We start from the raw sequence: 13,141 nt of genomic DNA, 5'->3' as shown, positions 1-13,141 counted from the left end.
GAAAAGTACCTGTTTAGTCCTTTTCCTATTTTTTTTAAACTGAGATTTTTGTTTTTGTATTAGTGTTAAGTTTTTGAGTTCTTTGATTATTCTGGATATTAATAACTTATCTGAGGAGCAGGTGGCAAAAATCTTCTCCTACTATTCTTTAGGCTCTCTTTTCAGGCTCTTAAATTATTTCTTTTGCTCTAAAGAAGCTTTTTAATTTGATGCCATTTGATTTACTGATTTTTAAATTTTATTTCTTATGCATTAGGAGTCCTGTTAAACAAGTATTTTCCTTTGTCAACATGCTAGGAGTGTTGGGCCTACATTTTCTTTCTTTAAAATTCAATTGTTATCCTTTTAGAGGTCCTTCACCTCTTCTGTTACATTGATTTCCAATTATTTATTTTTGAGTTTATTGCAAATTGAATAATTTTCCTACTTTTTATAAAAAGTTTAATAATTGGAGTATAAGAGTGCAAATGATTTAGAGACGTAAATCTTGTATTCTGCTACTTTGCTAAGTTAATTTATCAGCTTTAGATGTCTTCTAGTGGAGGAGGAACTCTTTGGATCTTCCACATAAAGGATAATGTTGTCAGCAAATAGAGATAATTTGAGTTCTTCTTTTCTTATTTGTGTTCCTTTAATTTTCTTCTCTTGTCTGATTGCTCTAGCTAAAGTTTCCATGACTCCCTTGAATAGGAGTGGTGACAGTGGACATCCTTTCTTATATGAAGTCACTATCCGTTCCTGTCTTAAGAAGAAATCTTTTCAGTTTTTCTTTGTTAAATATAACGTTGGCCTTGGGTTTGTCACATACAGTATTTACAATGCTCAGCTAAGTTTCTTCTATCCCTAGTTTTTCTGCGTTTTAAACATAAATGGGTATCATATTATATCAAATGCTTTCTCTGCATCTTTAGAGATAATTATGTGTTGGGGCTGGGGATGTGGCTCAAGCGGTAATGCGCTAGCCTTGTGTGCGTGCGGCCCGGGTTGGATCCTCAGCACCACATACAAACAAAGATGTTGTGTCCGCCGAGAACTAAAAAATAAATATTAAAAAATTCTCTCTCTCTCTCTCTCTCTCTCTCTCTCCCACTCTCTCTTAAAAAAAAAAAAAAAAGAGAGATAATTATGTGATTTTTGACCTTAACTCTGCTTATGTGGTAAATTACATTTATTGATTCTCACATTTTGAAGGAACCTCGCACCCAGGAGGATACCCACTTAATCACAATGCACTGTTTTGTTTTTAATGTGTTTTTGTTTACAATTTGCCAATATTTTGTTAAGAGTTTTGGCATATATGTTCATTTCCTTGATATGTCTTTGTCTAGGTTTGGTATCTGGGTAATAGTGACTTCATATAATGAGATTGACAATTCCTCTCTTTTTCTATTTCATGGAACAATTTGAAGGGTGTTTGCTATTAGATCTTTAAAGGTCTGGTGGATTCAGCTGAGAATCCATCTGGTCCTGGGCTTCATTTTATTGTTGCTGTTGGAAGGCTTTTGGCTGCTGCTTCAATTTCAATACTTGATACTGGTATGTTTAAATTTTCTATATCTTCTTGGTTCAATTTGGGCAGGTCGTATGGCTTGAGGAATTTGCCAATATCACCAAGATTTTCTACCTTGTGGAGTAAAAATTTTCAAACTAGTTTTTGAAGTCTTTGTATTTCAGTAGTGTCTGTGATGTTATTTCCTTTTTCATCTCTAATTTTGTTAATTTAAATGTTTTTTCTCTTTCTTTTGATTAGTTCACCAAATGGTTCATCAATCTTGTATATTGTTTCAAAAAACCAATTCTTTATTGATCTTTTGTATTGTTTTATTCTAAAGTCATTGATTTCAATTCTGAGTATAAATATTTCCTGTGTTCTGCTGATTTAAATATTGAATTGTTCTTCATTTTCTAGGGCCTTAAGATATAGTGTTAGAAGATTTACTTGGGATCCTTTTTTTTTTTTTTTTTTTTTTTTTTTTTAATGGATGAACTCAGTGGTACAAACCTTCCTCTTTACTGCCTTCATACTGAACCAGATATTTCCATATATTATTGTTCTCACTTCTTAATTTTCTTTTTATTTCTCCCCTTATTTCTATTATTTTCCATTTATCATTTGAAAATATATTATTCAATCTCCAGGTTTAGAGTAGTTTCTTATTTTTCTCTTATTATTGATTTCTAATTTATATACATTATGATCTTATAGAATTCAATCTCTAGAATCTCTATATTTTTTTGTCTTTCCTAAGATTTGCTTTATTACCTAAAATATAGACTATTTTAGAAAATGTTCCTTGTGCTGCTGAGAAGAAAGTGAATGTAGTCATTGAAGAAAGAAATATTCTATAGATATCTGTCAGGGCCACATTATTAACTGTATTTTCTTCGTTCTGTAAAATCTTAATTTATGTCTGGAAAATCTATCTAGTGGTGATAGAGGTATGTTAAAGTCACTCAATATTATTGTACTGTGGTCTATTTGACTTTTAATTTTGAGAAGGGTTTGTTTAACATGTGTAAATGCACCACTGCTTGGGGCATAAGTATTTACAATCATTATATCTTGTTGCATGATCCTCAAAAGCAATAGGAAGTCATCATTTTTGTCTGTTCTAATTAACTTTGTTTTGAAATGCACTTTGTCTGAAATGAGAATAGCTACCCTTGATGGTTTATAGTACCATTCACATGGCATGTCTTCTCATCCTTTCACCTTCAGTCTTTGGATATTTTGCCTGTGAAGTAAATCTCTTGAAAGGGCATGTTATTTCATAATTTTTAATTCAATATGCTAACCTATATCTTCTGATTGAAAAGTTTAGACCATTTACATTCAATGCTATTATAGAGATGAAGCCAGAATTAGACAGGTAGTCAGTGTACAGAGGTAAACCGAGTCAGGTCGGGTCAAAGAGGTCAATTTTAAGTGAGTTTGGTAAGTTGGATACTGTCCCCTTAGGGATCCTATCAAGAACCTGCCCCTGCTCCAACCTGTTGTCAAGGTAACCTGTCCCAGGAATTTCCCCTCCCTGCAGGGAGCTATAAGGTTATTAAAGTGTCCTTGGCTACTCCATTCTGCCCTTCCCCCTTCAGCCCACCTATTTCACACCTTTTGGCCATCCCACCAAGCATTCCTGGGCCTAGTCAGGTATGCAGGAAGGAGAAAGATAAGGGGGAAAAGCAGGAGAACAAAGGAATCCTAGGGCATATAAAAAGGGCAGAACACTTCCTTTATTGGGGTACTGTTATGCTCAAATTCGGGACCCCCAAAAGACCACCAGAGACCAAGATCGATGTAAGCAGCAAAGAGGTGTTTATTTGCAAGCTAGCTCGGTCCACCGTGTGCACACAGCAACTGGTGATGCTGAGAGGCCTGAGCCCAGGGTTTGCAGCAGTTTAATACACTCTTTGGGGAAGGCAGGGACTTCACATACATCATAGCATCTCTTAGCAAATCATCACACAACACAGGAAAATCATAAAACAACTCTAAAACATGATTAGCACATTCACTGGCAGGAACAAATTGGATAGGGCTGATTGGTTAGTACAAGAGGGGAATTCCTTTGAACTGATTGATTTAAGCCACAAGGGGAGTATGTGCTGAATTATGTGGTTTCCCAACAATAAACTACTGGGAGGGTCATCTGTCATTCCTGGTATTTTCCCTGTCTCATGCTGATTGGTGTCTGCTAGCGGGTTCTATAGGTCCCCACCTAGTCTGAGTCAGGGACACCTGGTGCAGCAGATCTCTCCTGTTATTTGTAGATAAACAACTCAGCAGGGTGGGAATGTGCCTAGGAGTGCTCTGTGGGTCTTTCCAAGGACAAGAGTCATGCCCCCTTCCTTGGACAGGCTTTGCTCTGAGGTACAGGCTGGTTTTTCAGTACCATGATACCAGCTATGGCTCCCTTTTTCCTCATGGGAGAAGTCTGTTACCCCCTTTTAAATAAGTCCTGCTTCGTATGCTAGCCTCAGTGAGCTTCTCTAAGGTTCAAACTTCAACATGTGGGGAAGCAGGACTCCTCACTGATTACTGGCAGTATCAGAGAGATGCTTTTTATTTCATGCCATTTTGATATATTTCTAATGTTTAAATAAGACTTGATTCTTTTTTAATAGATTATTCTCCTAGTGTAATTCATCCCTATGCTTGCTTCCATTTTTTAAAATTTCTTCTTCACAAAATATTCCATTGAGGGCTGGGGATGTGGCTCAAGCGGTAGTGCGCTTGCCTGGTGTGCGTGCGTCCTGGGTTCGATCCCCAGTACCATATACAAACAAAGATGTTGTGTCCTCCGAAAACTAAAACATAAATATTAAAATTCTCTCTCTCTCTTAAAAAAAATTATTCCATTGAATATGTATTGTGGTGCAGACTTTCTGGTTATGAATTCTTCTAGCTTCTGTTCATAATGGAAGGCTTTATTTTACCTTCAGTTCTGAAGCTTAACTTTTGTTGGGTTGGCATCCATTTTCTTTCACATCCTGGTTTATATTATTCCAAGCCCATTAGGTTTTAGGGTCTGGGTTGAGAAATCAGTTGAAATCTGAATTGGTTTACCTCTAAATGTAACTAGGCCTTCTTCTCCTGCAGCTTTAAAAATTCTATCCTTATTTTGTATGTTAAGCATTTATATTATAATGTGCCTTGAAGTAGATCTATTGCGATTCTTTTATATTTGGAGTCTACATGTCTCTTGTATTTGAATTTTCATCTCATTCTTAAGATTTGGAAATATTTCTGTTATGATTTTATCAAAAGTATTGTGTATCCCTTTAGTTTGTTTTTCAAAGTCATCATCGACCCCAATGATTCTTTAATTTGGCCTCTTGATGAGGTAATGCTTCAGATCCACAGTGCTAGAAAGGAAGACACATGAGCAACATGAAAATACAGGGAAGAAAGTGTCCCGAACAAATCAAGATACCACATTATTAGAATCCATGGCCAGCACAGCAGATGAAACTACAGAGAAGGAGTTCAGTCAGTACATAATTAAAATGTTCTGTGAACTTAAGGATGATATAAAAGAGTAAATACAGGCAGCAAAGATCATTTTGGCAAAGAGCTACATAAACAAATATAGGAAACAAAAGATTACTTAAATAGGAAAATAGAGATTCTAAAGAAAAACCAAACAGAAATTCTTGAAAGAAACAATATCCCAAATTAAAAGTTCAATTGAAAGCATCACAACAGATTAGACCACTTGGAACACAGGACCTCAGACAATGAAGACAAAATGTATCATCTTGAAAAGAATGTAGACCACACAGCGAAAATGGTAAGAAACCATGAGCAGAACATTCAAGAAATATGGGATAGCATAAATCAGGGGTAAATTGGAAGAAGAAAAAGATTGAGCAAAAAAATAGAGGGAAAAAGAAAGAAAAACAGAAACAGAAGAGACAAAATAGCAAAGGATAATGTACAGCAATGAAGAAAGAAGAACTAGAAGGTGGATATTTGAGATAGTAGCAGATGATGTAAGAGGAGGGAGGGGACACAAGAGGGGCAAGTATAAACTAGAGCTAGGAAAACAAAGGTAGATTGATTCCATTTAATGCTTTAAATCATTAAAAGAAATACATTCATATTGGCTATGAGAGTAAAAACTGTCAATCAACTGAAACATGATATATATGATAAAAATTGACATTGGAGTTATTTATTGTAAACCATGGCAAGGTGAAGAAAATTCCCATTGAATCTTGGTTTGGATATCACTGGGGAGTGGACATTTAGCAGACATCCATCATTATTTGGCTGTGGGTGCCTCCAGAGTTGCTATGGCATAGGAGCCACTTCCCTAGTTGTTATGGACCTCCCAACAACTGCTTCTGGCTCATCAACTCAGTGGCATGCAGCTAACTGCTCAAAGGGTGAAGTGTTGTGTCTTGGTTGTTTCTGTTGTGTGGGAGTTCAGGATGTAGGCTGTGGAGTGTCACTATGATTGCTCTGGGTCACCATATACCTGCTACCCTGGACAGGATTCTTTTCGTGGTGGTGGCTCCTGGTGGATGTATGTGAGCAAGGACCTCTGGTTATTAATTTTCTGTGAATATTCTGTTGTGCAGAAGTATTGCCTGGCTGAAGTGACTCTCTGGGATATTGCAGTAAAAGAACTCAACTGATTCACCTGGGTTCTAGTTTCCATTTCCCTATGTTGTAATCATCAGATATTGAATCCCTCTGTTTACTATGACTGATGGAAGATCTAGCCAGTGCCCAAACAATGCCTTTTCACTTGACAATTATGGTCATGGGTCAGTCTGGTTGCTGGGTCAGGCTGAGAGCTGTCATTCCCTGCTGGTTTGGATTAGGCAATTTTCTGCCTTAACTGACCTCCCTCTGTCTATGGTTTGGGTGCCTTTTGATTAAGTTTCCTGGGATACTCAAGCAACTTCTAGTGGCCTTCTGCTGGTGGCTGTCACCATCCAGGAACTGGATCTTTACATCACTGTATATTCAGGTTACTTCTATGTGGTTCAGCCCTTGTGGTCAATGGTCCAGTCTCTGGGGTTCTTACAGTGTCCCTCCCTGCAATGTCAGTGATTAGGTCTAGTGCCAGCCTGATGGATCTGCTTTCCTCTGCTCTGGGTCTAAGCTTCCTTGTCACTTGTCTGCCTGGGTCTTCACAGGCTTTCTGCTTCTGCCTGGATCACAAGGAGACAGAGCTAAGCCTGGGGTTGTGTGCACTTCCTCACAGTGGCCTGTTCCACCTCCCTTTCCTTGTTTGTGGTGAGGGGGTTTCAGCAATTTTGGGTAGTAGTGATCCCTCTAGAAGTTCTTACTAGATGGAATCTTAAAATATACCACTGGAGGGGACATCCCTCTTCTTTAATTTGCAGCTAGCTGGATGTTGGGAGACACTATGTTGATTTAAGATAGTTACTTATAGGCTAGGGCCCCCCAAAAAGAACTTTTTCAAGATTTGGTCTTAAGATATTTGATCTGCTTCAAGGACATCACTGTTCCCATCACACCTTAGGTTTTGTCTGCTTTTCCAAATGTTTGTAAGTCAGTGAGCTTAAGAGTTGTTCTGCTCCTTCTCTCTCTCTGTTGCCCCTTACCCTTTCCTCTACTCCAGTCCAAGGACAAGATTGAAAAATTCTGTGCTATTTTCTACACTGGTAACCAATCTTCAAGTCTCTCCAGGTGTGAGACTTATAGTCTGAGTCTTAGAGCATTTAATTTGTCACCCACTGCTCAATTCCACTTTTCTTTCTCTGGCTCCTTTCTGTGTTCTGAGATCAAGAATCACTGTCTAGCTCCCTTTTATCATTTTCTCCCTACTGGTTTGATAGTTTTGATATCTATAAAAAAGATATCATAGATTATAATCCCTGGGAGAAATCGTATTGACTGAATACTTGAACAAAGTTGTGCTCAAAGTGATGAAATTCCAAGAAAAAGTCATTTTAAAGTCAAGGATTTATAATGTTAATATTATAATGCAAACATTGGAGTCTGGGTTTTGGACATACTTTTTCCACATAGGCTTAAAATAATATCAAATTATGGAAAGGTTACTTTCCATAAACTAGAATGCAGGACAAACAAGATATCCAGATAATCAAATTTTATGATTTTCCAAAACAAAACAATGAGAGTGTTAGTAATTCAATTCTTGATCTCTAAACAATGGAAATACTTTCAACCTTAACATTAATCTCTTCACTCTCCACTCTTTACCTCTTCCACTGTGGTTTTAAAGCTTTTAGCATGTATATGTGTATAGGACTTGTGCATAGACTAGACTTTTTCTTCCCTTTCTTTCTCTCTTTCATTCAACAATCTCTGTAGAGGCAAAAGTATTGCTACCATGTAATCTAAGGAGGTGGTGATCATATTGAAGAGAAGGTAACAAATTTTTTTTTAATTTGTTCAATGCCCATCTTGGGAGAATTTCTTTGTTCTTTACTTAAATTATCACATGGAATAATGGCTCATGAAACTAAAATTGTTGTTACAATATAATGATAGATATTACATACCTAGATATTATGGGAAAGTCTGGAGAAACTATGGTAAAGTTGCTACCAAAGGATTGTGAGCCAATATTTACACTAACACCTTTGTTAGAATCCACAAAAGAGAAAATTACTGCATCTGACTCCTCAGCTCTGCCTACTCAGGAAGTTGATGGGTGAAGATATGGGTGTAGACATCATGTGCCTCAACTGCATCTCAGTTGGCTTGAAGCTGAAGTCTAGACACTGGATCATAGTGAGAAACTCCTAAAGCTCATATCTCAACCTTCCCAACTGACTATAACCTCAGCAGGAAGATGGCTTGTGCCTCAATTAATTTTCAAAAATATGAACAAGTACCTTTCTTTGGCAGAATCTAATTTGAAAATATAGTTCTAGCTGCCAGGAGGTCTGAGGACTACAATAATTTGTCTTTTTCAGATCTTGTAATGAAAGTACTGTAAGAGGAATGGAAGTTGAATGCTAATAAAAATAATATGCAATATTAAATATGGGTGTATATGTATGTGTGTACATAATATAAACACATATGCAGAAAATGTGCAACACTGATTAGGAAATTGTTACATTGGGTGGAATTAAGATAAATATACTAATTTTATGTAAGATTCAGGATATATAATAATTTTTTTCCTTGTGAAATAAAATTTGCAGTCAAGAGTATTTGCTATACACTGTGCAGCAAATAGTAATTTTCAAAACTCTCCCCTATTTAGTTTTGTTGCTTCCATGAGTATACTTAAGGAAGAAAATGGCATAATGATTCTGGGCATCAATTTATAGCACTGTAATTGAGACTGGGTAAAAATCACAGCAATTTTTGAATCAGTACTTTAAAAAAATCAGTAGGTTCTCCTTATGGAAGCAATCTATATATTCTATTCCTCAAGTATTTCCTTTCTCAGGCTTACACAAGAAGGTAGAGCAATTACTTCTCAAGTTTTTATTCTTATTCACTAGGGTAAAATACATTCTCTTGATGGGCTTCATCAACATTTCTCTCTCTCTCTCTTTCTTTCTCTCTCTTTCTCTCTCTCTCTTTTTAAAGAGACTTCCTTAGAACAGAGAATGAGACTATTTGAAATTGATGGGCTGGCTAGTAGCCTTTCCTCATTCAAGGAGGCATTCTTGACAAGATACATACTATTTCTGCTTGCTTTTGCAGTCAATTCTTAAGATTAAGTTAAGGAAGAAAAAGAAAGAAAAAATAGATGTTTTTCTGGTCAAAGTGTCAGAGGGTTCATTAATGTACAGTAATCAATGTCTTCATAGGCATAGCAGGGTTAAAATTATTTAAAACATTTAAACCTGATTATTTAAGTTATCTCATTCCCTGTCTAATTCATTGTGACAGTTGAAATAAACCTGTTTTGAAGCACATTTATTTGACATTGAAATTTAATTTGTATATGCTTATTCTCTTCAGCAAAATGGCATTGCTGAATGTTTAAGCCAATAGATATGGGGTTTTAGATCTTGTAAAATTTCTTATCCATAGTGTTTCGGTTTGGACACTCAAGGAAGTAATTTTTGGTAGTACACAACTTTCATGATGAGTGATTAAATAAAAGCATGGGGAAGAGAATATCATGAAAATTTTATGATAAGTTACCAGTAGGTTAATACAAGTGAGTTGACTCTTTAAAGGCATTAAATCAATATACTTCAACTAAATTTGTGCAACAGAAAATTTTCTAGTAGAAACACTAAGAGTTTTAATAAGAAATGTGAACTTTTGAGTATTTTTAATATTTTATATAATCACCATTTTATAAATTATAAGTTTGTTTCGGTACTTCAAGAAGAAATTTTCTGTGTAGTAAGAGATATGTACTGTACAGTAATTATCTTGAAATCAGTTAGCATTCGTTTTTCTGAGATTTAATGCTTTGCATAATGACACTTTCAATTTACTTGCTGTTTTTCTTAAAATGTTTTAAGTTTTAATGGCTATTAACCGATTTATTTTGATAAAATATATGGTATCTGTTACTGTCCAGAACATGAGATAACTTCCCACTGAAAAAAATAAAAAAATTAGATTCTACTTCGTAGTATCAGCTTTTAAGGTTTAGGTGAAAGACAAGAGTGCTGACTAGAAAGAGAATAAAATGAAAAGCAACTTTGTACACAGGGGAAATAAAAATCCCTGGATCCCACTATTTCCCAAGTTAGTTAATTATGAGACAAATTCTCCTGGTTGGAACATATCAAAAAGAATTTTTAACCTGAGGAAAAGATTCTTAAGCTATAGAAAAGAAACATTTACACTTTTTTTTAACATTTTACTTTAATGCTAGGTCTTCCTTTCTATCATGAATAATCTTTTAGCTTCATTCTACTTGTATTACAGACAAGGGAAAGTCAATATGGATGACAGCAGTAGGATATCATTACAGATGGGTAGCCTAAAGGAGAATTTCATAAAATATATATCATAGACTTGCTTTGGAACATTCAATAATAGGACGCATACTGGGTGCACAATATTTGCAGCAATTCAAAACTATATTTAAATTGCCATTCTCTATTTTTTCCCAAATAGCTTCCATTATCTGATTAGGTATATGTCTTTTATTATTCATTGATCAATACCAGAAATAATAAGGAAGTAAAAGTTTAGATTTTTTATGACATTTGATAAATTTTGGAATATATTGAATTGATGCATGCTTTGCTCTGTGATAGTCATCATGTAGTTTGATAAACTGAGTTATAACCTCACTCATATTTTAAAAATAATAACCATTATATTTTCTCATTGAAATTAATGTGTCATATAAACTAAGTATTTTTCATACATCCTAGAATTTTCCCAGATTTTTAACCACGATCATTTTGTAATATCTGTGACAAACCTGAAACCTCTAGCATGAAGTAGAAAAGTAACAATTGCAATGAAATTTCTTTTAGTATATCCACACAATGTAATTTTTATATTTTAAAAAGTTTTACTGAGATATAAATAATATACAAATATTACACATATTTAAAACATATATTTTGTTGAATTTGGAAACATACATCCACATGAAGGTACAAAACATATTAATAACCTCCAAAACTTTGTTTTACATATTGTTTTGGTAAGAATATTTAGTATGATTTCTATCCTCTTAATATATTTTATTTTATTTTATTATTTTTTTATTGATTGTTCAAAACATTACAGAGCTCATGATATATCATCTTTCATACATTTGACTCGATTTATGAATTCCCATTTTTTTCCCAAATACAAATTGCAGAATCACATTGAGTGCACAATTCTGTTTTTCTACCTATAAGCCCTGTGTTGTATATGTTCTACCATATTGATATTCAGAACTTGAGATTTACTTATAGTTCAGTGATCCTTAGAGAAATTTATACCTCCCCATTTCAATTTTAAAAGGTAGGAAATGTAGGTTCTACATATCTTACCAAGAAACATTTAGTTCTAATTCACTTCACAATTTTGTTTTTATATAGAGAGATTACAAAGAAATACCTATCACTCATCTCTATTCTATCTCTCTATCTTTCAGAGAATTCATCTAAAATATTATCTCCCAGGGGGAAATGCTAAAATTTCATAATATTTAATTTTCATTAACGTTATGTATGTATCAAATAGGGGTGCTCATACACACATAGGTACACACATGCAATTTTAAGACTTTTCAGTGAAAATTAAATTATAAATATTTCTTAGCCACCCGAGAATCTTTTCTAGAAACAGCACTAACAATTACTAGCCACCAAAATTATGTTTGCCCACTATTTTTTGAATAGTATGTGTACATAGTATTTTGATCATTTCTGAATATGTTATTTATTGGAAAGATTCCTAGACAAGCAGTTTTTCAAGAGACTTGAGTCTGATATTGGGTATTCATAAACTGATGAGTTTTATGTTTTTCATATAAATGCAGTTCTGGCTACCAAAACAAACAAACAAACAAAGCCACTGTCTTGAACAAACTAAATGCAATAATTCTCTGAAGTATTGTCCACCTATATATACCAAACTCCGAGGTTTTCCAACACAGTCGTATCTGTTACCTAGAAATATGTATTATGTAGTACTCAATAAAGAGATTTTTATCTTCTCTCTTTTCTTCCTTTGAATATTTATTTTCACAAATGGCCATTTACGTATCCAGTCATTCCTTTATATACTCTTAAAATTTTCCATTATTTGCATTTGTGCTGGGTTCTGCAAATAAAATGATGAACAAAACCAGAAAAGTCCTTGACCTTGTAGTTCCTACTATTTACAGTAAGGGAGGAGCCACAAATAATTGGTCTATGGAAACTGAATTGAGCTGGATTAAAAGTGCATGAGGACACATCAGCTTGACATTTAATTAGGAAAAGAAAAATAGAACTACCATGTAATTCATCAATCCCCATTTCTGTATAATCAGCTAAAAGAGATGCCTAAATGACCATAGTTTTTATTGAATTATCCTCAACAACTAAGATATAAAATTAATCTAGATGCCTATAATATATGAATATATAAAAATGAATGTATATACACAATGAAGTATTATTAAACCGTAATAAAGGGTGATATCCTACTATTTGCTGCAAAATGGATAAAACCAAAGAAAATTATTTAGTAAAATATGTCCAACACAAAAAGACAAAGGTTTTCTCTCATATGTGGATGTTAAAGAACTTGATTGGAATGTATAATAGTCATTGTAGAGGTTAGGAATGGTGGAGGGGTCAAGTGGATAGTGGGAGTTTGAAGAATGGGAACCTGAATACAGTTAGGTAGATGTAATGAGTGGTAGTGTTCAAAAGCACAGTGAGGTCACTAGATTTCACAATAATCTTATTATATATTTTATTAATAATTAGAAGAAAGGAGTGGGAAGGTTGCTTACACAAAGTACTGATAGTAGGTGGAAAGTAATTTTACTGATTTGATCAATACATATTGTATACATTTATTATTACATTGTACCCCATGATTATGTATAATTATTATGTTAATAAAAATGATTAAGAATTTGGAAATTTTAATGCCATTTTGATCATTGCACCCTGTGTACATTTATCAAATTATAATGCTATTTCACAAATTTGTAAAATTAAAATAACTTAAAAGAAAGAAATCTATTGAGCAACTTTCTTACCAATGACATACATA

Source organism: Callospermophilus lateralis, chromosome 10, assembly GCF_048772815.1.
Source record: "Callospermophilus lateralis isolate mCalLat2 chromosome 10, mCalLat2.hap1, whole genome shotgun sequence".
In the NCBI taxonomy this organism is placed as follows: Eukaryota; Metazoa; Chordata; class Mammalia; order Rodentia; family Sciuridae; genus Callospermophilus; species Callospermophilus lateralis.
This window is presented reverse-complemented; position numbering follows the sequence as displayed.